Source organism: Cyprinus carpio, chromosome B25 (assembly GCF_018340385.1).
Source record: "Cyprinus carpio isolate SPL01 chromosome B25, ASM1834038v1, whole genome shotgun sequence".
NCBI classification, from domain to species: Eukaryota; Metazoa; Chordata; class Actinopteri; order Cypriniformes; family Cyprinidae; genus Cyprinus; species Cyprinus carpio.
Window position 1 is genome coordinate 8,020,338 of NC_056621.1, and position 22,251 is coordinate 8,042,588.

The 22,251-nt window shown below is 37.1% G+C and overlaps 1 protein-coding gene across 7 annotated transcripts in view; it reads right to left on the reverse strand.

Annotated features, from left to right (window-relative positions):
• lrrc4ca (leucine rich repeat containing 4C, genome duplicate a) overlaps nucleotides 1-22,251 on the reverse strand; it is a 212,880-nt gene that overhangs the window by 58,481 nt on the left and 132,148 nt on the right. For 3 of the 7 annotated variants that reach the window (XM_042753565.1, XM_042753567.1, XM_042753568.1), the window contains exon 1: nucleotides 7,499-9,049. The exons of 2 other annotated variants lie outside the window; for them this stretch is intronic. The gene's annotated coding sequence lies outside the window, so the exon portion shown is untranslated. Of the gene's footprint in view, nucleotides 1-7,498; nucleotides 9,050-22,251 lie in introns of those variants that run through there. 2 more of the 7 variants (XM_042753563.1, XM_042753564.1) reach the window with 1 other exon arrangement.

Here is a 22,251-nt window from a genome sequence, read left to right on the forward strand (position 1 = left end):
TTCAAATAAGGTTTTGTCAAGTCAACACTCATAAGTTTAGCAAGTTTAAAAGTACAGTAATATGAACTCAACTTCCTTACATCCCAATTTAAATTGCAATTCTGCATCCCGCTTGGCGCAGCAACACAGGAACTCAGGAACTCTACTGGAAATCAAAAGCCATTCTCACTTCAGTTCTGAATGGTTTCAGGTCACTTTGTCGTTTAAAATCTCTCTGTCAGTGTGAACGTCCTTTAACACTGGTAGCGGTTCGGGAAGAGACACTTACGGCAGTCTATTAAGAATCTTCAATCGATCGATTCCACAGCCACACCTTGAAGAGCGACAACAACCAGCGCATTTACAGCTCTCATGCGGAAAGATGTACTCACGATTAAAGTGTATCAAAACAAACACAGGCTAGGCGGTGTCCATAAGAGGCTCTCTATATGTAAATAACCAAAGCTGGCGTAGGTGCACGAAAGCAAAAAAAAAAAACTCATCTTATTTAGCGGCGGAAGGCTGCACAGGCTGATCCAGTCATTACTTGAGCCAGAGAGCTTTTCTGCACAAGGCCTTTGTGAGAGGAAATTGCGTTAATGAACTCTGATAAGAACAATCAACTCCAGCGGCTCTTATTTTATTCTGTTCTCTCAAATAACCTATTAAATGTAGATTCTCCTAGGCTTCATCATTAACAACTCCCTCTCTCTCCTATGACAGGAGGACAACTGAACCTCACCTCAGTTAAACAGGTGCTTTAGTACCAGAGGAACCAGGTGAGCGGCAATCCGTCACCTCCTCTGCTGCTAGCTTTAACCTTTCAATTTAGCAGCAAAATTAATACGGCCAGTTCCGCACAGCCTTGAACAGATGCCTCACAGGTGCAACCCAGAAAGGGAGACCGTCTCGGGCGCAGTTTTCACACACACATACACAGACACACCTGTAGGGCCCATCATTGGTCCACAGGTACGGCTCGTCTCTGCCCAGCTGCAGGCCTCCGCAGAGGTCGACTGACGTCAGCCCGGCGTGACTCCAGTTACAGGCTGATTCAGGTCATTTTCTTTTAGCTGAGCTTGGTTTGGGTTGGGTAGGGGAGTTTACCCCTCATTATTGAGTCATGAGGCCTGTTTTAGCTGTGTTTTTAAGGACATGCTGCCTTTGCCACAGATCTGAGGACAGAGGCTGATTGGACCAATGGGTTTTAAACTTTATGATGCCACCGATCGCCAAACATGATGATCGTCTTTAGATATTAAATATTAGCACAGATTAAAATTTTAGTGTGTAAAGATCCACTTATACAGTAAAAAATACAAATATATCATGAATATGTGTACATTTTTATGTTTGGAAAATATTTACTATTAATTATGTTAGGTGTATAATCCTAAAGAAGAATATACAAATATACACTACTTGTCATTAAAACATAATTTTGATTAATTTCATTATTTCTGACCAGTCTTAAATAAGAATGAAATCATAATGTCAAATTCTGTATTTTTTTTTTTATTGAATCATTATTTTTAAAGCAGTATTTTTCTCTAAACTTTTCCACATTTGCTTGTGTTTACTTGGATTCTTTTTCTTTTTTAATATATTTTTGTGTGTATTACTATTATTAGTCTCTATTTTATATCTACATATATATCTACTTTTGCTAATATTCTATATTTTATTCTCTGTATCTGTTCATCTATATATGTTATTTTCATATACAATAATTTTTCATACACACACACACACACTATATATATATAATTCTGTACATTTCTATATAAAAATAAACACACACACACACACACACACACACACACACACACACACACACACACACACATATATAAATGTTTAGAATTATTAACCCCTTAATAAATAAAGTAATAAATATGAGCATTGTTTCTCCTTTTAATATTTTATTAAACAAATTCACCAAAATCGAACCTTTCATTGAACTAAAACAATTGAAAGTGGAGGGGGAAAAAAAATCACATAATTAAAAAAAATTCTCAGTTATATGCACTGGCCACACTTATTAGCACCCCTAGAAATTATGAATAAAATATCTATGAAGTATATTCTCATTCATACTATATATAAGTATATATATATATAAGTTTTGCCCATAATAGCCAGGTTGTGTGGGTGGGGGGAACGGTGTCTATCCAGCACATCAAGATGGCCGTTTTATGATGTCGGCCAGATTATTCCAGAAAATTGATGCGGCGAGACAGAGCTCTGATTGATTAGGGCATCGACTGGAGAAATGTGCTGTGCTCATCCCATAGGAGGGGCTGTGGACAAGGGACCACTCGAGAAAAACACACACGCTCACACTTCAAGACACTCAGGTCAAAGAGAAGGAGATTAATGAAAGGTCAATGTGAGTGTGTGCAAAACGGGCTGGGCTAAAACGTCCATGCTGCAAAAACATATAGAACAACATAGAAGAGTGTTGCTAAAGGTATTATTCACCCAAATATGAAAATTAACCATTTACTCAATCTGATGTCGATCCGAACTGTCTAATTACTTACTTTCTTCTGTGGAAGACTGATTTTCACGCAATTACTTTCAAACTTTAAAAGCAACACAAAAACATATAGTCTATAGGTCTCACTCTTCTGAAGCCATATGATTGCTTAGTAAATCATTTAAGTGGAGACAATGTTTTTGGTGGTTTAGCATTTATTTTGAAGGTTTTAGTATATGTAAGTACATGTAGTGGTGTCTTACTGGTTAATGAATCATTCTTTTGAGTCCGATCTTTCCAATGAATCATTCAAACCATTTGAATGATTCATTCACAAATCACACTGATCTGGACTCAGATCTGGTTCAGTTTAGGTCTGTTCCTCACACAAAACTATTGTCTAATCTTAGAAGACATGGAATATAGTCAACTTTTATGTTGAATAAGCGTTTGTTTTAAAGTTTTAGCCATTGTTCATTGTAGCTAAATGGAAAAGAACAACCAGCCTCAGCTTCAAAATCTCTCCATTTGTGTTCCACAGAAGCTTAAATACATTCATACAGTGAAAAGTGAAAAGCTCTTTAAAAATGGCCGCATCATAGATTTCTACATCTACCGGTGAACGTCTAAAACCCAGCTTAACTCAAGATCCTAAAGAGAGTGTTTCACAAGACGTCAAATGATTGTTTAAAAGCTCCGAGATGTATTATTGAGTTATATATTGTCATACACTCTCTCTGAAGCAAGGTCGACCGGCCCATTTGCTCACACCAGTGCACTGAATACAAAACACACAGCATTTGCTGACGGCTGAATTCTGACATAGAAAAAAAACAACTTGCTTTAAGACAGAAAAAAAGACAAAAACATCAATTCAATGTCATCCTCGCCGCAACTCCAGCCCATCAATCAATATGCACTACCTACATAACCTCCCATACGCGGCCTTGTAGTTTGACTCAGGAAAGAAATCTCTATGCTGTGACAAGGAAGATTTAGACAATGGAGAGTGAGGTTGCACACCAATCCTGGTTCTCTTACCATTTAATCTGCCTTTCACACTAAACCAAATCTCCCTGGGAGAAATTGTACCTCAGGATGCAAAAAACAAAAAAACAAAAAAACTGACAGACTGGTTGCTTTACTGATAGCAGTCAACGGCAGTTTAAGGAATGAATACTAATTCACGCCCAAGCTGGGTTTTACACAAGCTAATCTGCCTGATTTGAAAGTGTTTATTATGTATAGAATGGGGTGCGAATTGCAGAACTGATGGATAAAGCTTGGAAATCACATGGTACACCGTACGCATTGGGGACCGGCAAATTCAAATTCAAGAACTGGCTTCCTTTCAGTCTGAATTTGGTCACAAAACAAAGGAAGTTGATTTGAATTCTGAACTGGAATGCCAGGAAGATGCATTTACTGAAGCATTATTTCAAAGAAATCAAACTCTGATAATGCATTCTGGGAAATTAAATGCTATTCCACCCTGGAAAACAAAAGTTAATATGCTAAATATGATGCTATGGTTTAAATATTTGAGGTCTTGATTGGAGATAATTGATAATTAAAGATTTTAGCAGTGACACAAATTGAAAAAAGTAACGTATAATTAAATACAAGTGGCACTTATAATGCTGAAAACTCAGCTTCAATTCAAAATGAGTTTAACTGCATTCAAATTCAATTCAGATTTAGAAATCTAAACTGCATTTTCATTTCAGTTCTGAATGTTGCACAATCCTAGTACACATAATGTATGTTACATCTCTAGAGCTTTATGTATAAATTCATTTATTGCTGGAGTTATGTTCATCTTCCTACAAAGGAGGTTCTCGATGGAAAAGGACAAAGAGAGTCGTGATTTATATCTTAAGGAAGTGGCTTTATTTTAACCATGATTAATCCCTGTTCATGCCCACAGAAGCTCACTTTATAGAAGCCACCCAAGAGACTCATGGGATATTACCACTATCACACTCGAACAGTAAAATAAACAAGCCCTGAGTTGCGTGCACTTCCAGAAATCCATCAGTACGCCCCATAAATACTACTGATATGAAACCCAGATTTCTTTTCGGGCTTGAAAAACAATGTCGTTCATCAATTACCAGACGTCGAAGACAACATAACCTGTTTTAATAAATCTCAAAAATCTCACCCGAAGGCAATTCCACAAATCATTTACGATGCAAATCTTATTGCTGGACAATAAATGTATTGACATCTGCATTTTATGACCAAACTGGAAAAAAAAAGAAAAAAAAGTGATTAATGGACATTCTGTCTTTCCCATGCTGGGCTGAGCGAGTAGAAAAGTTTGGAAGATGTACGGAGTGAGGAATGGAGCATCTCCACAGAAACATGAATCATGCTGTATCATTCACCAACAAACAAATGTCATCTCTCCACCCAACCCGGCAGCTTCATCATGCTAAAGCTCCTGACAGCAAAGGAACATAAAATGAGCGGCCCAATTCGTCTCCCCAAGGCAACATCACTCCATCATTCCTCTACTTCTTTTTTCCCCCTTCCATCGAGTGCCTGGAAAAGAGTGAAGATAAAAAAATCCTTCATTCACCTCAGGGAATAGGGGCAGGTGCTTGAAGGTGCGAATGCGATGAAGACTTTGTTTCTATTGGGTTGTTAACAAGACAAACGTCGGTGCTGTTTACGGCAACTTACTCTTCTTACTTCCTGTGTGATTATTTGGTTTGACACTCTGGATCCGGAATGATCTAAATATAGTTCTGCATGTTTTCCTATTTAATTTTCATTTGCAACCTAATTTTCCCTATTCAAGAACAGATTCGTACACATAACAGCGTTTTTTAAATACATTTTAAATAGATAGTTCAGCCAATTTATTATGATGTATTTTCTTTTGCATTCCACAGAATAAACAGATATACTGGTTTGGAATGAAATGATGGTTTGTCAGTTGTGACAAAATATAACTTTTTTTTTTTGGTTAACTATCCTTTAAATGTCTACAAACCTCCTGTATATATAACCTCTAAGTTTATAACATCTCAGCAAAGGGGTCTTGTGCTAACTCAGGCCTCTTAGCTTTGGATCGGGCGTCTGGCCAACAGGAAGCTCTCCCAAAGGGTGACGGAGAGTGGGCGGCCATGCACTGACTACTTCGAAGGGACAAAATGGAGTTCGTCTGACAGATGGATATAATTCAGTCATTACACACACACACAGTCTCAGATCCACTCGGCTTTCAGAACAATAATATTACCATGTTGTTCTTCACCTTGTGACCTCAAAACATCAAGCAGAGCAAGAGCTTCACGTTCTTGATCTTAATAAGGAAAGGAAAGATGAAAGGAAAGCCTGGATTGTTTATTCTGAATAAAATCAACTTTGAGAGGAGATTTGGTTTAGAAGAAAAACTGATTTAAAAATGTCCTATGCACTATGAGCTAGTGTCTTCAAAACAAGCAAGCACAGATTACAGTCAAAGATTGCCTGACTTCTTCTTTAGAAGAAGCTTCTTCAGATCACACATTCACAAAGCATAAGCTGTTGGCTGCAGCCTCATTTATCACTTCCTTTCCAAACCAATAGACATCAACTGGGAATGCAAAACATCCCAAACTGGTCTAAATTAAGATGGCTTCCCAGATTGCTCTAGCCATCACAAATTAAAAAGTAGAAGACTGACTTCTCTGCCAACATTTTATTGACTTGATACCTATGATAATGAAGTCAAAAAGAAAACCACTGGTCCTAGTGATGCAAGCCACAGATAATTGTTTTCCTCGAGTAGAGAGGACAGTTAATTATGACTGACAGCTATGACCTCAGAATATGCGGCATGGCTAATCTAGACATGTTTGTTTAAGTTTATCCTTGTATTGTCCTGATGCAGAACCTCCAATGTAATCCGTTTTTTAAAATAGTTGACTTGGACTATATAGTATGTATGGTTGAAAAAATAATAGAACCTCTAATGCTGAATGTTCATAAAGCAGAGCAGCATAAGGCAGTGGGAAGTAGAGAATCACAAATAGTAGTGCGGTTCTACTGTTTACTGGCAGGGATTTCAGGACCATGGACAGCAAACTCTGTCAGCCTTGAATCATATAATGTCTATACTACGGCCAGTTCATTAAACCCCACAGATGATGCTGTAAATGGATTCACATATACAAGCTAAAAAAAGTGAACATTTATAGGAATTGTATCTTAATAGCAGCATTAGAACACACACACACACACACACACACACACACAGGCAAACTGCATAAAAATGAAATTATGTAAAAATTAATTTTAAATACTATGGTATAACTTAAGTGAACTTATCTTACTCTGAAATATTGTATGAAAGTTTTTTGGAAGTTACAATTATGTATAGAACCCTCCTAATTATTGGAGGAAAAGAAATGTGTACTTTCACAGTAAAATCAAACTATTATATATATAATGGGTCTGACCAATCAAACAAGCAAAGAAGCAACAGCCTGTATCTCTGCCTCCAGCACTACAACCCTCATTCTAACCAAATCTAAACTGATAACCATCCGAATAACTGCTAATTTTTATTCTCGCACAATAAATTGTATAAAATATGACGAATCGAACCATGCCTTAAAACGGATGTGTCAGATCACACTGCGACCGAATGAATGAAAGAATGAATGAAAGAACGATTCAACCGCAAAGATGGAACACTGTGCAGTTGCCAATAGCGCACACATTTATCAAACACGCACGCACGCACGAGCGCGCGCGCACACACACACGAGAGAGAGAGAGAGAGAGATAAAGACAGTGGAGAAAAGCTAACAGCCGGCGAGAGGACGCTTCAATTGATATGCGTATGAATATATACTAAACGACTGTTCAAATTACACAAGTGACTGTATTGTGACCTTTTTAATTACTACAGTTGTATTTTAAGTGTCCTTAGATGTTAAGGACGCAATAGGCTATCCACCATGCTTTTAATGGTAACCAGACGCACTATGTGTCAAAGGGACGTCAAAGTGTCCAGTGATGTAAATATAATCACGAATGACTTACTTTCTAAATCTGTGAGGTTCAGATCGCAAACGTTCCGTTCGCTTTCAAAGCACCAAAATCCATCCGCAATTCTCAAGCAATGAAGCGCGATGCGAATGAAATGTTCTTCGGCGTGTACTCTGGGCTATCCAAGAGCACTTTTGCTTTCACAAGCTTCTATGAGAAGAAATTCGCTCCTGTATATCCGCTCGGTCTTCCTGTCAATGCCATCATATAGACGAGTGCCTCTAGAACAGATATCTCGATGCTTTCTTGCCCCGCATCATCAAAATCCGGTGTACCAAGTCTTTTTCCTGCTGATAAATCAATTAATTCGTCGTCTCCCTGGTTTTGCGTGTCATTCTTGGCGTTCAACAACACAGATTTGGGGTTTCACATTCAGCCAATACGCATCTAGATGGGTTTTATCCCTGAGATGGACCATTCCCTGCATTTCTTTCTTCATCCCAATCTTCAACAGACCATAAACGCAGATCGCTGATGTTCTTATTCCACAGTCGTGGTTTAAAACGGAACTTTTCTTCCTCCTTTACGCACCCGATCTGATTAGATTTCCACTCACAGCCCAGTGCGGATTTCAAGATGCTTATTTCCTTGAAATGTGATTATGTCCTACGGAATGCCTTGAGAGAGGAGCCTCGTGCGTTGGCAAACACAAATATTCGTATATCACATCCTATACAAGACCACCAAGATCATTTGGAAAGGAGGGAAAAAAGGACAAAATCCTCCAAGTGTCTTTTTTTTTTTTTTTTTTTTAAGGAAAGTGGACAAAAATGAGCCAAAATGTGAGTCAAATCCCTTATTTTAGTTAAATAACAGATAGGCTACATATACTAACCGTCGTAGTTCCTTTTCAAACGCGTATAAACTTGTCATAGACGAGGTATTCATCAAAAGCTACATCCCACCAGATACTACTCAATACAGTTCAACTCAACTCCGGCAAAAAGCAATCCAGTGACGCGACGAAAATCCACGCGAATGCTGCTGCGCTCCGCGCCAAGCCGTAGAATTACGCAGCGCGAGAGAGCCAAACGGAGATCAGCTACAAGTGAGTCACCCCGCGAGCAGGAACATCTAAAGAGGTGAGACCCGTCGAATACGCCGAGATCTCGTCGGTGAATGAAGTTCTAGTGTGAAGTATCTAGTGTGGTATGACGCGCGGCTCTCTGTGGGTATCGGCTCAGCGCGCTCCGCTGGTGACACCAAGAATCTTCTAACACGTATTGATGTAGCCCTCAGCCCAAAGTCTCACTCTTCTGACTGTCCTCACCGGCGTCTTCTTGGATGCGTAAAACTCAATGGCCCAACAATCTTTTTCCATTTTACCAATGATTGGTCGAGTGCAATAACCCTGAACGTTATAGATTATATGACGCGCCTTCGGACAGGTCTGTAGCGCCTGTTTGACGCACACATGTGCGTGTGTGATTGTGTATAGCCTGTGTACTAAGTGTGAGGGTTTGAAGTTGCTTCTTCCTGTCTAGTGCAGAAGGGACACGACTGCCATCTACCGGCGCTCCGACCCTGTCTAGACGCTGAACTCAGCCTTACGACCACCTGAGCCTTTCAAAAAAAAAAAAAAAAAAAAAAAAACCTTGAAGCAAGCATCTAATTTTCAAACCACAGATCATAAGCACGTTCTGTGACCTGCATACGCCTCCGATGGTTATGAAGTCCGTAATATATGCTTCACGTTCAGGGGGACTGTAGTAAAATCGCATACATTTCTATAGTAAAGAGGCAGTTTAGAGATGGATGAGACTGCACTGTAAAGAAAGAAAAACTAAAAAAAAAAAAAAAGATTAAATTAAATAAATGCAAGGAATGCCTTCTTATCTGAAGTAAAATCAGTGTATCCACAAAAAAAGTATATATATATATATATATATATATATATATATATATATATATATATATATATATTGCATTAGATCAGAAGATGTAAAGTGATTCATTTTAAAACTAGTCAACGGCTTAGAACTCTTTAGTGAGAGATTTTTTATTATTATTATTATGATTATTTACTTTTTGGGGAATTAATGGGGGGGGGGGGGGGGGGGGGGGGGATAATGGGAAAAATATTTCCTGGGAGGGAGAAGAAAAGAGAAAAAAACACTCACTGTTGTGCTCTATCGCTAGTTGGCATCATTCTAAAAAGCATTTTATTGGACCAGAATTTGGATACACCCGCTGAGTGCAAGATTAGCCTTGAATATTTTTGGTCTGTTTTCCCAAAAAAGACAGAATGTCAAATTTAAATGCACATATCCTCTTTTCGAAGCAGATGGCCTCAGAGTGAATAAACTAAAACTCATGTTTTCGAAAGAAATGGTTCATCCAAAATTGACAATTTGCTGAAAATGTACTCACCCCTAGGCCATCCAAGATTTAGATGAGTTTGTTTCTTCATCATCACTTCCTCACCAATGGATCCTCTGCAGTGAATGGGTGCCATCAGAATGAGAGTCCAAACAGCTTATAAAAACATCACAATAATCCATAAGTAATCCACATGACTCCAGTCCATTAAATAACATCTTGTAAAACCAAAAGCTGCATGTTTGTTAGAAAAAAACAAATCCATCATTAAGATGTTTTAACTTTAAACTGTTTCATGTGGCCAAAATCCATAAAAACACTTCCTCCAGTGGAAAAACTCCATCCTCTGCTGTCTTCTCACATCAAAATCTACCAACATATTTGTTTAGAATTTTTTTGGATGGTTTTCACTTTTAAATGGTGCTTGGTCTATGTGTATTTCTCTCCTGATTCAGACAAAACAACTTTTTTTTTTTTTTTCATATTTAGCTGGAAGTAACAGTTTAAAATTAAAACATCTTGATGGATTTGTTTCTTACAAACATGCAGCTTTTTACTTCACAAGACAGCAATTGATGGATATTGTGATGTTTTATCAGCTGTTTTGACTCTCATTCACTGCAGATGATCTACTGGTGAGCAAGCAATTTAATGCTAAATTTCTCCAGATCTATTCTGATGAAAAAACAAACTCATCTACATCTTGGCTAAGCTGAGGTACACTAAATTTTCAGCAAATGTTGGGTGAACTGTTCCTTAAACCTTATTTTCAAACAGTGTTCTTCTCTTTGACCGAGTGAATCCTGATTTGCATGTCAAAAAAGACTGACTTCCAAACTTTTGAGTGAAATTTCACCAACCGTTTTCTCATTCCTTAAGCAGAATATGCTTGTCAGCATCTCGTCACATCCTTGCGCTTCACCGGCATCTCATCATTTATCTGTCCACGCACACGTCCACCTGCCCATCAAGCGCAGCCAAATCAGCTAAATATGGGTGAAGATCAGCTCCTCCTCTCCTGCTGTCTGATTGAGTCATCCTAATTGTTTGACATTAAAGGGCAGGTGTGCTTCTGTGACTGACAGTCCAGTCTTCAGCGCAGTCTATTCCCACACAAGCTCCAAACAAAGCAAACGCATATGACCCTTAAACACAGGGCCCACTTAACAACAGCTTTCTCAAATGCGTCTCTGAAACATAAATACATTATCTGACAGCTCCAGGTTGACTTATATGCCAACAGCATCGTGATGGCGAGGTAGCCTTGTTATGACAGTCTTATCTAATGGTCCAGATTTAAAGCTTTCATTTTACAGCCCTCAGATGATTCTCCTGTGAACACTACGTTTCACTTAGGATGTTATTTGCTCTGTGGGAACCATCTGAATGACCATAACATCTATCTTAATGCAACCATTCATTTCTCTACAGGGACACCAGAGGAAGAGGTGATTGACGGAACATTTCTATAGCGAAGTGCTTTCAATTTACTCCCAAGCAGGTTGAGCTCAAAAGAGAAGACGCTGAATTAAATTAAAACACGGCATTACCTCGCACTGGCTGTAATGTGGACTGTCAATGCTCGTCTTTTATATAGGTACACATTAACGCTAAACAAGACCTTGGATACGCTGCATCACGTAACCACATAAAACAAAGATATGAACATTTTCTAAATTGCTCTTCTTTTATTTAGGTAATAATTAAAGGTTATTAAGACTTTTTAAATGTTTAGAAAAAGATATGAACATTTTCTAAATGTTTCGCACACATTTTTTTCACACATAGCCAAAGTTTTAATATATTTTAAAATGTGGTACTGTATTAAACTCATTCATTTGTCATTTACAAAATACTTGTGGTACTGTATTAAACTCATTCATTTGTCATTTGTCAGATGAACCAACTAGCCCACAAATACAGTACACTGATTCACTTAGCTTGTGATTGATTTAAAACGCTAAAACGAACGCTAAAACGAACAGACTTATATGAATCATTCACTCTGAAATCGATCAGATTGCACTGTTCATGCTGTATGTGTTTGATTCACTAATAAGAATTGATTCATTAAAGTTATTTGTTCAGGAACACAATCTAATTATTAAAATAAAATAATTAGATATTAAACAATTGCTTCTAAACTAATAAAAATGTTGTAAGGTATTAAATTAGCCAATTTAACATTTACGTAAAATACTATAAAACACAATATTTTTAATTATGCATTGTCAAATTAACAACTAGTCAACATTTACTTAGCTCATGTTTCGTTTACTAAAAAGAACAGGCTTATAAGTATTCTACAACTGTATGTGTTTGATTCAAAATAATATTCAGAATAAGAGTCATTTGTACAGGAATCGGGCTACACTGGTCATGCTTTTGGTGTTTGAGTCATTATAAAACTGATTCATAAGAGTCATTCAGTCAGGAATTAGACTACACTGGTCGTGCTGTTTATGTTTGATTCACTAAAAATAACTGGTCTATAAGTGTTTATTCAGGAATTAGCCGTTTGAAGATTCAGGAATTGTAGTTTTTAGTTTGATTAGTTTATTTAGTTATTGTATTGGTTTGAAGATTCATAAGGTAAGAGTCTGATTCACACTGGTTTGGGAATCGGACTACACGGTCAATGTTGTGTCTGAGTCTCACTAATTGTTGGTAAGAACTGGTTCATAAGAGACACTTTGCCTTTCAAGAATCGAAGACTTGTGCCGAGTTGCGGGTTCACTGCTCTGTCTGTGTGCAAAAAAACACCATACTTGGCTGAATGTCACGTCACTTTCACTTTCACTTTCATAAGAGACACTTGTTCAAGAATACTTTCACTTTAATAAGAGTTGCTTGTTGAGGTATGTGTTTTGTGGTGTTGTTGGTTTATGGAAAAACAGTTGATATATGTTATGAGTATTAGTATGTGTTGATTGTTAATGGAACTAAATAGCATTAATCCTTTTTATGAAAATAAGGCTAATGACATTTATAAAATATAAAAATACATAAACATTGATAATTTCATTCTCTCGAGACTGCTGTCATTTACCCCTGTCTATTTGTATCCTTCATTTAAAAATTCACAGAAATGCAGTGCATTTTCTTTTTGCAGTCTATGCTTTTACATTTTATATGAAACTATTCTTGGATTTCAACCCCAGTAAAGGGTTTGTTCAAATCCCTAAGCAATATACTGTAGTAATAATAATGCTTGATTCAACAAACACAGCTAATGATCTAGTAGACGACAACAGGCGACAATGGCCGCAAAAACAACTCATAGGTGGGTTTATGCGAAGAGGAAACCTCAAAATAAAACACACCCGAGACCTCCAGCAATGCCGCTTGCAAAAACCTTTCTATTTGTGCTGGCTAATGTTGCTGCGTCCTTCAGGAATAGACCAAAGAGTACAGTCGACTCTCTATGTGAGAGAATAAATCTTTGTCGCCCTTCAGTCCTTACGTCCTCTCTATCTTCTGGGACTTTCCGACTAAGAGGGGGGTCAAATATCTCTCCAAAACAATCACTATACAGCATAACATATCGAGCACAGGGTACGAGGTCAATATCACAGACCCTGCAGGACACCTCATTGTTATTGCCTGACAGATGAAACATCTGCTTGCGTTTTACATGCAGAAGACTAATCTTTGTACAAACAGAAAGCACAGATACGGTCTAACAGAGTTTGAGGAGGAGAGCAGCTGCGGTTTTTCTGTCCTGGGGTGAAAATGCTGCTAGCAGCTGAATTAAATGTGAGGTAAGTATGATAATGCAATATCCATGCTGCATGCATCAAGACAGATATATTTCCTTTATACAGCAAACATCATTGATACCAGGTCTCTGTCATGGCCTTACTGGAGGTTGTAAGAACATATCATCACTTGCTTACTTAGGGCAAAAAAAAAAAAAAAAAAAAAAAAAAAATTTTCTATATTTATTAAATAATTATCAAAAAAATTCTAGCACGTCCATCTGTTTAATCAGTGGTTCCCAATCCTGGTCCTGTAGAACCTCCAACACTGCACACTTGAGATGTGTTACACTGTGTTACATGATAGTGGTTCGCTAATTTTTCTGTCAGTGCACAAAGAAAATCTATCCGTTTGTCTGTCTGTCTATGTGTGTGTGTGTGTGTGTGTGTGTGTGTGTGTGTGTGTGTGTTTGCCTGGTATTTATGGGGCCAAATGTCCCCATGAGGAAACAAGCTTATAAATCATGCAGAATTATTATTATTATTATTATTTTTTAATCTAAAAATGCAGAAAGTTTCCTGTAAGGGGTAGGTTTAGGTGTACGGTTGGTGTAGGGTGATAGAAAATACAGTTTGTGCAGTATAAAAACCATTATGTCTATGGAATGTCTCCATAAAATATTGAAACACAATATGTGCGTGTGCGTGTTAGGGTTAGGTGTGAAAAATTACCAACTACCTCAAAACAGTTTGTATGAATGATGGACTGAACCACTTGTATCCACTAATGCATGTCAGTTATTGATATATCATTATAAACCAAATAAATGCAACAACAACAAAAGATAAACATATTACATTAGAACACACATATTGTAAATGTATTGTAACATAATGTACTATCTATCTATCTATCTATCTATCTATCTATCTATCTATCTATCTATCTATCTAATGTATTAAAACACACATATGTAATGATTATCGATTTAATATTCAAATAATATAAATACATATGATTACTTATATTACTACTTTAATATCAACATGGTATCCTTCACAAACCACAGTTTGAGAACTGCTGTATATCCATCTTAAAACACTGAATCTATTCTGCAGAACAATCTGTGCTGAAAATACATAAAAAGTCTGTTTGTGCCTGTTCATTTGTACCAGCAAGGATTTTTTGATCATAGTATTCAAGATTCACTGCCATCACAGCTGTGAGACGACACATTACTGATCACAGTTACTAATCTCTCCAAAAAGCCTGACTCACAAAAGCATGTGTCACAAATAATAATTCAACAATTTCCCTAATTAAGATGAGGCTTCTCGCACCTCTCACCCCTTGCGGTGATTTTGGGTTTGGCACAGTCAATAAGCTTCCTGGAAACGAGGGAGAAAAATGGAACGATAAGAACACCTCAACGGCATCCATGATATTTGCACCAATTCAGCAAATTTCACAGACTTTCTAATTAGAAGCATCGATGTGTTTGCCATCCTGTTTAATCTCCACTTTGATCCAGTCTAATCTCTCATCGTACTCATTATCCAAGGGTTCTTCTGGCCCGTAGGGTCTGCGATCGAAGAGCACACTTTTGATTTTCAGCACGGACTGTCAGCGGACTTCATTTCTTTATTATGGCTCTTCATTAGGGTACATTTGAATAATTAGCAGGATCCGCCTCTTATGGGCTTTTCTGTCCTAGACTGGGGCCACTGGGTTTGAAGAGACTGACGAGGACAGTATTGAGAGTTTTCACCCCAAAACAGGTCATACCAAAATTAAAATTCTGTCATTATTGGAATATAGCACACAATCCGTATGGACCACCTTAACTGTGTTTATTTTGGCCAGTTTTGGAGCTAGACTGTCGTCAAAACCATCCTTGTTTGGAAAAGAGATCTATAAAAAGGAATATTCCAGGTACATTCTTGAAAATGAAGGTTCAGCAAGATTTTTATAGTGATGTCATAGAATAACCATTTTGGACCCCCCCCCCACATAAAAAAAAAAAAAGGTTTATAGTGGAAAAAGGTTTTTCAGATAATTCAAATATCTTTCACACCAATTAAACAGGTAATATAATGCAATTTCAAGTTTTCCTTTCTCTTTGGAATGTCACAAGCTATTCTTTATAAAAGTTAAGACTCCTCCACGCCCTCCTAAACGCATTTTATGGAGGACTGTTTCCTGAACCTGGGAGAGTAGCCTACAATGCCGTCTGTGCACAAAGGCTTTTTCTATAAAGTGATGCAATTCCAACTTTGCAAGGACAGTCTGTCACTTCTGACTCACAGCCTGTAAGTACGTTTTCATATTTAAAGAATTTGCCACATATGATTCAAACACGAGTTTTGAGCAGCGTAGAGTAGCGCTTGTTGTTTGTCATTTTTCCGATCACAAATGCAGACATGGTTTTATGTTTACGTGGCGCGATACGCAATGTGTAAAAAGACAAGTCATTATAAATTATATCCCCAGTGGATGCAACAAATGCCTCATTTGTAATGGGTTTTACTGGTTTTGTCTCATCGCACCGGGACAGGGCATCACAGTATGGTAAGGGGCGTAACATTTCCGTCACACGCTTGAGTTACTCAGTCAATCACAATGCACTTGATAGCTGGCCAATCAGTGCACACCTTGCGTTTCAGAACGATGAGCTTTGTAAAAAATCGACGAGTTTCAGAAGGCGGGGCTGAGAGGAGCAACAATAATGTATAGTATTTGGAAAATAATGTGTTTTTTAACCTTAAACCACATAAATATATTGCATTACACCAAATACAGAAAATATAATTATGTTTAGTTTTTGGAAAAAAATAAAAAATAACTTTTTGTCCAGTCAGTGTTTCAGGGAATATTTAAATACTCCAGAAATAGGTATTCAAAAAACTTTCCAGTCAGTTTCAGACTCCAGATTGTTAAAAACTTTTTTTTTTTTTTTTTTTAATGTTAAAAACTTTCCAGGATGGAAAGTTGGATTGGATTTTTGGAAAGTTTCCAGAAATTTACCAGAAACCCCTATGCAAACCTATTTTAACATTATTATTATTATTATTATTATTATTATTATTATTATATCTACAGTGTATGTAACATGTACAACCTTAAAATGACTGTAAAAATGACAAAAAACAATTTTACAGCTCAAATAACATACAGTACACCAGAAACAGAACATTTAATGTAAGTGCTTGTTATTAAATTTATTTCAAAATTCTGCATGTAAAACCACCAGAAATTCACCTCATTTAGTTTCATTATAAATTCCTCATCATAACCTTGATTTACTATATCATTTATTAAATTAAATGTTTTATATTTATATAGGGCTGGGCAAGTAAATGCATTATTATCGTGTTAATGCATTATTTAATTAACACAGGCAATTATTTTATCGCACATTAACATAGATATTATTTTAAAAGTCCGTTGCTCACTGGCTCTGAATACATGTACAGACAAACCATAGGTCACAGGAGTGGTGGGATGTTGATCAGTACTGGCTTGGGATGGGCGTCATCATGCGTCTCAACCAATGAGAGCATTTGGGGTGGGCCTAAGACAAGCCTGCTGCAGCGCTCAAATGAATGCTCCAAATAAAATTATTTAGGCTAAGCATCAACCGCTGGACGCAAGCAGCATACGCTCTTCTGTGTCAGCCATGCTGCACGGATGCACTGTTTTCATTCAAATCAAAGTGTAATTGATAAATGTATGTAGAATATATTTGTTTGTGTGGTGGCTGAGAAGGGAGTGAGTTGCTTGCGTTCAGTGGATGTTCTACAAAATGGTGCTACGGTGATGGGGAGAAACACAGAGACAAAATGTTGAATAAAGTCATTATTTTTGTTTTCTTTGCATACAAAAAGTATTCTCAACACTTCATAACATTACGGTTGAACCACGGATGGCAGACTGACTATTCTGATGATGTCTTTCATACTTTTCTGGACCTTGACAGTTTAATTTACTTGGCAGTCAATGGGACAGTCACAAGCCTCCCGGTTTTCATCCAAAATATCTTAAATTGGGTTTCTGAAGACAAACAAAGCTTTTACGGGATTGGAACGACATGGGGGTAAGTGATTAATGACAAAATTTTCATTTTGGGGTAGAGTAACCCTTTAAGTAGTTTTTAACTTTAAATATCCCTTTAGGATTCTTCAAAATAAATAGCTATAGTTAATTTCAGCCCAAACTATCCCATTAAAACAGCACATCTATGTACAGATGTGGCGAGGGAAGACTCTGCTTCAGCGTTAAAGGTTCTCTCCTGCTGGGCGATGACATTCTAAGTTGCATCTTAATTAGTGTTATGAACCTGCACAGTAGTACACACAGCAGATAAATGAAAAGCCAACACAACATGCCTCTTTGAATATTGTCACTGCTAAGGATCTTGAGGATAAAGGAGGGCTTTTTTCTACTTTAGATTGGAGTAGGGGCGTAAAGCCAGTCGTTTTCTGCCAAGGAAAAACACATAATGCACTAAAAGAGCTTCCAGGCGTATTTTAAACTACCTAATGGTTGCATATCACGGTTTACTACTGCCTGATTATGGAGTAACAGCAAATACAGGCACACTGTGCATTTCAAAGGCTGGCAAATGGAAACATGGAAAGAAAAACAATTAAATGTTTCCCACTCTTGCAAATTTAGAAGTGTCTTTTCAAAAATGCTGAAAATGAATAGAAATCAAACATTCAGTTTTAATGGCGTAAATCGCAATGGCTTTAGATTGGACCAAAAATAGACAGACAGACAGACAGACAGACAGACAGATAGACAGATAGATAGATAGATAGATAGATAGATAGATAGATAGATAGATAGATAGATAGATAGATTTGACATAGCGTATTGATATATTGTGTAAACTGCAACTGATACAGCCAGCAATTTGTTATCTTCACATGCAAGCTGTATCTTGAAGGAGGAAGCCAGCTGTGGTCAAAAACGTTATTTTTTTAATGTTTAAGGCATTACAGGAAACAGCAGGGTGTAGGAGGTGAAAGAACATGATGAAAGAGTCAAAGGTCACGATAAATGATTGAACATTTATTATGGTTCTTCCATTACATTTTATTTGGAAAGACACCAACAAATCATGGAGCACGACCCCTGACCGTCCCCATGATCTCAAATACCATCAAGTCTATTTTTTCTGTGTTTGGGTTACCAAGGCTGTGGTTTCCAGCAGGTGTAGGCCACTCTCAGAAGAATGTAATCGCATCTTATCCTGTTTTATTTGAGTCATGGCTAGTAATGTTCTCCTGTGCGCCACTGCAGTCATTTTAATCTGCATTACATGGTCTTTTAAGGCTGTATGTAATTATGACATAGATATTAAGTCAAATCTATGAAACAAAACTGTAAACGTGAAGAACCGATGAAGTACAGATTAGAATAAAACAGACCAAGATGAACAATAATTGCAATCTTGGACAATTCAGTAAATTCATTCTTCAGTGGATGATATCTGAGGGTTATTTTTCCTGGTAAAACACTTGGGTTTAAAAAAAAATGTCTAAAATATGTCTAATACTCATGTTGTCTGGGGTTAGTCATAATAGCTTTTTATCTGCAGACAGTAATTACACCTTGTAGAGTTATTTTTTTTTAAAAGCATGTATTTTACTGATCAAAAATGTGAGTTTTAGTCTATTTGGAAAACAAGGGTTTATTGTGTGTGTAATTGCATGGATTATATGGATAAAATACATAATAAACATATAGAAATAACATATATAAATAGTAAAATATATAAATAAATCATTTCAAATAAATACATTGATTAGTTATTGTAATTAATAAATTAGTGGTAGTAGTAGTAGTAGTATCATTCAAACGCATTCACACAGTAATCATGTACAAATGTAAAGTATATATATAAATGTATACATATATCTGTAGATATATATATATATATATATATATATATATATATATATATATATATATATATATATATATATATATATATATATATATATATGGTACAACGTGACTTAGATGTCAACTTCTCTACTCCTTACATTTCACAGATTTAGGAGTTAATTTTAGTGCTAAAACACTTTGTAAAATACTCTTAGAGCAAAAACCTAGGAGTCCTTAATTTAGGACTGACATGCCCATTATTTTTAAGATTTTCTCCTAAATCGGCGAGTTATGGGCTACTTTTAGCCTTAAGATATTTTGTGAATACGGGCCCTGAATGGCAGCATTCAACATGAATGCTGCAAAGAACACACATCTAAAACGAGAAAGACCTTTGCGATTGACTGTACAAATAGATTTGACAAGAAATCTGAGGCATATACAGACTGCCGAAAGCTACAGAAAAGAGAAGCAAATGGATCCCTGCAATTCAAAGAAACAAATGGACTCCAGGCAGCAAAACATGGATTTGCAGTTATCATTTTATGTTAAAATGTTGAATTTTGCAGTAAAATCATACCCTATATATTGTATTGTTATATATTGTATTTAAACCCATTAATTAAATATTCACCATCTTATATTCTGCATAATTGGATGTTTTTAAATAAGCACTGACAAAAACTATATAAGTTTTTGGGCTGGACGATATGACATAAATAATATTGTGATCACCCGGATTTCGACCAACCTATTTTTGTATTAACTTGTATTTTGTATTTGCTTTTATTTGCAGATTTTGTTTATGTTGAGATTTTCTTTATGTATTTCAAAATCAGGCACATATAAATGTCAGGAAACACGATTCCTGGCTGCATGACGAGATCCATGGACCAATGGATCTCTGGTAAGTTGTAAGGAACACTAGATCGAGTCAAGCAACCTTTAGTTTAACCTGATTATCGTTTGTTTTACTCGCATTTTCACAGCTTCCCTATTAAATCCAGTCATGCAGCAGGCTCTTTTGCCACTCAATCCAGCCAAGGGGTGTGTTCCGGCAGGAAAGTGACATCAATGCATACCTTCTATAGACTTGTCATCAGCTGCTTAACACTTTACCAGGGACAGACCTAATTCTTCATTAAACTTTAAAACCATATTCAAATTAGCATTAAAATCTGACAACAGTATCACTCATGTTGCTTCTTAAGCTCAAATCATACTGTCTCTCTAAACACAGATTAAAATACCTCAATAACACAGTGAAAACAAGTCATTCACAGTGAGAACACAGCGTTTTAGCAATTAACTCCCAGCCAAAAATAATAACTTCCATGTGTATAAAGGCCTCAAGGTAATAGACAAAGCAATCCATCTAGTGAGCAAACCCAAGCCACAGCCCCTGTCCCTATAATGAGCGAATAATACCGCCGTCAATTTGACAACACCGGAAAGGAAATTGAAGGCGGCAAAAGAAGGCGTTTTGGCATACAGGCAAAATGGCCAGGCGGGTGACTAGATGAATTGCTTATAAAATAAGAAATTCCACAGAGTGACATCATTTTAAAAGGCTCGTAACAACCTTGTAGTATTATCTGTGGAAAACAATCTTCGCAGGGAGTGCTCCATTTGTGATGGCTCTCTGTATGGCGTCATTTCTTTAGCCAAGGTTTCTCGCATCATAAAAGAATTGTTTTACTTGTCGCTTTCCCGTGCAGTCAAGGACTCTCCTCTCCCCACGTCCTTTTGCAATTAAAAAGTGAGTGGGACTGTTATCGATCCAGTCCTATGACGGGGCCATGAAATGTTGTGTACGACTGAACTTGAGCATGAACAGAATGACATGACAGCCGCTTGAAGGTTTTGTCTCGTGATAGCGAAAACATATATTGCAAAGCAGAGAGCCATCGCAAGGGACAGGAACTCTTCGAAACCAAGGAAACTAGCGAATTCTTCACGTTAACACCAGCTGGTGTGGCAGAACATACGCAAACACATGAAATCCTGTTTGAAAAATACAGTACAGCAACAATTCCATGAGGGACCGGCATTCATGTGCAAGGGTTGGAAACGCAGAAATAGCTGGAAGGCATATTCTCTATTTGAGTCAGTGTAAGAGGTTCCTTCTCTGCACTATGAGAATATAAATAACAGTGGAGAGGAAATACACAAAGAAACCTGCTGGCAAAAAGGCCCTTGATCTCTGTCAGTGCAAGGTATAAATACACAAACTAATGCAAAAAAAAATGCTGCTTTTCAATGCTTTTGTTCAATGGAACAGAAGATGTGGTCAGACCGACTCAGAAAAAATACTGTGAAAATGCATTTTGTGGAAGAACAGAGTGAAAAATCGAGCAGGTGGGGAAGAGAGTGGGTGAGACGACCCTGTTGGCCATCAAGCCGTTTTAGCTGCATTTTTGGTCCGGTGTGATTTAAAGCAACGGTTGCGCCAGCTGCCACCATTGGACTCTCAAAAACACCAGCGAGTCATTCATGCCAGGGTTGAGTGGAGACAAATGAGCAAACGATGATGCAGTTAACCTTGATTTGGGTGTAAACACACCAGATTTGGAATATGGAACATGACCAGAAACACTTGCCTTGTGTTGGGAAATTTTGTCCACAGAAGAACAGTGCTGAGAGGTTGAGTGTGAATTTGACAATTACTTCCACAAGGGGTTCGGTCTTCTTCTATATACTGTTCTTAAAAGAAAGAAGGAAAGAAAGGTTTTCAAAGTAAACAAGATTATTGCAGTACCTTTTACAAGAAAATATCATTTCAGTCTTTCTACACTAAAAAAAATAAATAATTGGTGTAGAAACAGTCTTCACTAAGA